Here is a 5,371-nt window from a genome sequence, read left to right as displayed (position 1 = left end):
CTACCTTGATTATGGAGTACTTGGCACACGCGAGGGAATGAATCAGGCTTAAATTCATCTCATCCCCCAGATCCCCATGCCCCATTAGAGCTTTAGCAACCCTGGAAAAAGGAGTGTTAGTGAGATTAACTAGTCCCTGCTGCTGCTGCGCCTCCCACGGCAGTAACCAATACCCATCGTCTCTTTCCTCCGTTACCTCCTCTAGGCGTCTCTCCCCTTTTCTTGCATTTCTGCTGGTCTGGGGGGAAGCTTGCATTGTGGGGTGACCCGGAATCTCATCCTGTGAGCCTGGAGTTTGTCGGTGTGTTTGTGTGTGCGCACTCATGTCTGACTCTTTGTGACCCCATGGACTATAGCTCACCAGTCTCCACTATCCTTGGGATTTTCCAGGCACGAGTACTGGAGTGGGTTGCTATTTCCTCTTCTCCAGGGGATCTTCCTGACCCAGGGATTGAACCCACATCTCCTGCATTGACAGGCAGATTCTTTACCACTGTGCCACCAGGGAAGCCCCTTGTTTGTAGATGCTTCGCCACTTATAGTTAAAACTAGACATGAGAATACCATGAGAGGTCCAGTGGTAAATATATTCTTCCCTGACTGTGTCTCATAGCAATAGTTCAGTCTCCTCCTGGGAATGAGTCTCTGTGCCTGCAGTTTACTGCTGTGAAGATCCCCAAATTATATGTGACAGCTTTAGCTTAACTTTAGTGGAATGTTTACTGGGTTTCCTGCTGAGAATAGCTGCTCTGAAAACCAGGATGTCTAGATCATAGAGCCTGAAGTTGCAGGGGAGGGAGACAAGCACCGTCCACATGAGTCACCAGGTGTGAGCAAGAACGGATACACCCCTACCGCTGCCTTTGATTCCCAAACCCACGAGGACAGCACCAGCTCCGAGCTGGTTCAGGACATGTCCAAAATACACGCCCTCTTTCCCAGATGCCGCCGGATGGCTGGCTGATATACAGGAGGAATTTGACTCAGGCGGGGAGGGTGGACAATAGCCTTGGTCTCTGTGACCAGCAGGACAGGCATCCACCAGTGGCAACTGTGGTGGGGGCGCCCCTGAATGTTGAGCCTGTGCCTGGCTCCAGCTCCACCATCCGAGTGACCCTGTACTCGAGCCTACGGCTGGAGCACTGGTTGTCTCCGGGCGTCGAGGCTGGCTGGCGTCCAGCGGCTGGATCGTCCCTGTACCCTGGTTCTGCCTTCCCTGCAGTGGACATTGTTCTTTGCTCACCGTGAACATGAGCTACAAAGGTCCCCGCTCTTTGCGTGCATCCCCATTCATGCCTCTTCCCCAGCACTGCTGACCTTGGTCCTCCGGGGTCCCCTCCAGCCAGCCAAGACATTTCCCATTGCCCACAACTCAATGTGTCTTCTTTCCGGAGGCTGCTTTTTCCTGTGCATGAACAGTGGATAACCAGGGGTACTGGCCAGAGTGCTGCCCACTGGGGGGTCTTTCCTGTCACTGCTGTGGGGTCACCTTCAAAGGACATCCTTCAGGGCCTCCCCTGAGCAGGGCAGTGGTCCGTGGTACTGGTACCTACATACTCAGCCGATCCTTCTGCTCTTGTTTAGGGCTGTGATTTCATTCACAGAGAGTTGTCTTTTTATGAGCTGGGCGATATAGACTGTGAGCTCAGTGGTAGATCAGAATCCGTGAGGCACCAGAAGGCCTGAATCGGATGGGTTTTCTTCAGAGGAGGCTTGTTCTCGTCGGTGTCCGGGCGTACTTGCTGATCTGCAGTCACAGCCCATTACGAGTTCTAGACTCACTTTCTTCCTTTCTGTAATTGGTTCCAGGGCAGTGCTCCAGTCCACACTGTTTTGCAGCGTGAGGGTCCCTCAGAAAAGCCTCCTTACCACGAGAGAAGAAGGAGTGAATTTGAATTTCTAGAGCATCAGTGACCTTTGATAGAAGGGAGGTTTTCTATACGAACAGAAATAACAGATTCTAATGTCTGAAACAGTCATGATTTCTCTGCCACAGTGTATTGCGAGTTCACACGGTATGCTTTCTGTACATTTTCTCATTTAATCCTAACAGAACTCCCATGAAGTAACTGCTGTTGCCTCCCCTGACTTCAGATGAGAAAATGGGGACACAGAGACCTTACATAGCTGGCTAAATATCACACAGAAAATCGTAAACATAAACCCAGGCTTTAATCTCAGATATCCTGACTTCGGAGCCCAGGCCAAGCCGCTGTGCTGCCCTGGTTTCCGCAGCGTTAGTACCTGAACAGATGTTCTGGGAAAGACACCAGAGCTGTAATATTCTTGACTGAAGGAGATATTATTATGCTGTGCATTTAAGCAGGCTACCCTGGTGGCTCAGACGGTAAAGAATCTGCCCGTAGTGTGGGAGACCTGGGTTTGATCCGTAGGCCAGGAAGTTCTCCTGGAGAAGTGAATGTCTACCCACTCCAGTATTCTTGCCTGGAGAATTCCATGGACAGAGGAGCCTGGGGGGCTACAGTCCTTAGGATCACAGTGAGTCGGACACAACTGAGTGACTAACACTTCCACTTTTCATGCATTTAGCCTAATATTTGAACTTCTGTAGAGAGTTCAGGCTAACCCTGTATCACTGCTCCTGGCACTTCCCCAGGGGGTTTATTTTGGTATTTGAATTCTGAGGTCATTTTTCAGCAGCAAGCCTCTTATTAACGTGAAATGTCCTTGACTGTGTCCCGTTTCTCTCGTTTATCTTGTATTCTTACTGCAACCCACTTAAAAAGTATGGTATTCATCCATATTTCAAATTTTAAAAATAGCTACAAGGAAAAGAAAGAAACAAAAGCATGAGGTGAAGAAAACAAACTAATTTAAACATGGCTTCTCAGATGACAAGTTGCTAATACTACATTCCAAAGAATCATTTTGGACATGACATCTCCTCTGAGGAAACAGCATGGAGAACTCTCTTGCCCCGTTCTGAAATCATCAAGACCTCAGTGCTGGGAAATGCTCTAATCTCTCCCCACTAGGTTGGTATATCAGGTTTAATTGATAGCCTGTGCCAAAAAAGGTTTCTGGCACCGTTTCACCCTCACTCTTTGCCAAGAAACCACTCCTCAGTGGATAACAATAAAAGGAGGTGGTTTACAATATAAAGTTCAGTATGAAAGGAAAGTTAATAAGAAGTAAAATACATTGAGTACACTTGGCTGATGCAGCAGAGTGTCAAGCTACAGGAAGTCTTCTGCAGCGCTTTTATAACGCCTGTGGTCTGGACTAAAACTGCTCATGAAGTGTCTCCTGCAGGCCCACCTTCCCCTCCACCTCCAACAGGACACGTGCATTTGCAGTTCTTCCCACACAGTTTGATTCCTAGACTGGTGTTTGTATTCTACACTGTGAGCTTTCAACATGGTTTTATAGGACGGATGGACAGCTGGGGGCCAGGTGAATGGAACAACGCAAACAATTGTTAGGCCAGCAAGACTTAACAACAAAAAGAAAGCAACACACCCACAAGAGTAACCAGGCCTAGACCCAGGGCAAACACTCGTCAGCCATATGTACCCTGCCCACAACGACGCCCCCCTCAAAAAAAAGAAAGAAAGAATAAACTTTCCCAGAAATCAGTAATTTACAGTGACACGGCTGCCTTCATTAAGTTTAACTTACATTTGAGTTGGAAAACTATTGCAGTATAAAAAGTGATGTATATATGAGTGTGTGTGTGTATATATATGTGCGTGTGTGTATATATATATATATATGGAAACTGTCACAAAAGGATCACAAAAAATCTAGAAAATGAAACGGCTGCAGTTCCAGAAATGTGCTCGCATTTCCACACTGAATGGGTCCAATTCATACACACTTACATGTCGCACACACACTCACATGAAATGGAATAAACCATATACAGAGGAGAAATTTATCAGGTACTTAACTCTCTGTTTTAGCAATCCAAGGTGTGACATAAACAACCTTGAGGGAACATTAGATGTTTGACTTGTGGTCCTCTAAGCAAAAGTAGTTTTAAGCTTTTCAGGTACAGACAATTAGTCTTAAAGGCAGCAGGGGTTTTGTTTTAGAGGTTTCTTTCTTTCTTTTTTTTCTTTTTTGGCCTTTTATTTCTTCTTAAAGAAATCAGAACAAGCATGACTGAACAAAGAATAAACTTCAAAGTCTTATTCTTTGGTAGGAAGTGATTTCGAACAAAAATCATAAACTTTAGTCAATGAGACCTTTGTTAGAAATGACTACGAGCACCTCTTCCCCACCTCTTGTCAAAGTCGTTAAAACTAGAGGAGGTTCCTCTGCAGTACAAAAGAAGGCCTCAGTCAGAGGAAGAGTCTTGTCCTGACAAAGCTTCCCTTTGCCCCGAGCACCTTCCTGGCACTGAGCTGAGAAGTGATTCCGTAATACATCACCAATAAGGAAATGTGGGGCTGCAGTCTCTCTGCCTTTTCTTTCTTTCCTTCTTTTATTTATTTATCCATCTTAATCTGTACCTTCCTGTCTTCTAATAGAGCTTTGGGGAGTTTCTAAGGCAAGGTATTGTAAGGGACCCATGACAGTTGGGAAGTCAAAACAGATTTACTTAGGACAGCTTGCAATCCTCCGGGCCAGCCTACTGTCTCTTCAGCTGTATTTCACAGGAGTAGGGAAGAAATATATTTTTTGGTGGAGGGGGGCTTAGAGGGGAAAAGGCATCTTCCATCCTTCTTTCGACCTTTTAGGTCCCAGTTTGAATGTTTCTCCAGCACATCAGCTCAGTCAGAAGAGGACCAGACAAGCAGCGGGAACACTCTATTTTGTGGTGGGATGGCAGGCCTATTTTTGTTGCTTCCAGAGGCAGACTCTCTAGGGCTATATTTGATGGTTAAAAGAAATGGTCCAGACCAGAAAGGTTTGGCATCAATCTCTTCATGGGAAATATAGAAGGGTAAGTGTAAGGAATATGGGTTACTAGCTATGCATTTAACTAAAATTATAACTTGATAAATACCTTTAATGAATTAATTTGAACCTGTAACCAACATAGTCATCACTTCTCCTTATGGTATTTCACCCCCATTCCCCATCCCACCCCAGTCCATCTGCCTTCCATGCAGGTTTTGTTTTGTTTTTTGGATTCTGATGATGCAAATGATGTTTTGCATTTCACCCTTGACTTATCAAAACAAAGGAAATGATAATTGGTAATTATCAATCTTTTTTTTTTAAGCTAGATTTTTAGCAATATATTATGCAAGCAGGGAGTATAGAACACAAGTCTTGGTTTTTGTGCTGTGGAGTAAAAATAGTTTCTGATGCTGAGAGTGGGAAGAAGGATGACCCCTGCTGAAGTGGGCACAGTGACTTACCATTGTAGCAAAACTGAAAAATGAGGAGGAAGCTTACAAGG

The sequence above is a fragment of the Oryx dammah genome, unplaced genomic scaffold, assembly GCF_014754425.2.
Source record: "Oryx dammah isolate SB20612 unplaced genomic scaffold, SCBI_Odam_1.1 HiC_scaffold_8, whole genome shotgun sequence".
NCBI lineage: Eukaryota > Metazoa > Chordata > Mammalia > Artiodactyla > Bovidae > Oryx > Oryx dammah.
Note: the sequence above shows the minus strand (reverse complement) of the source record.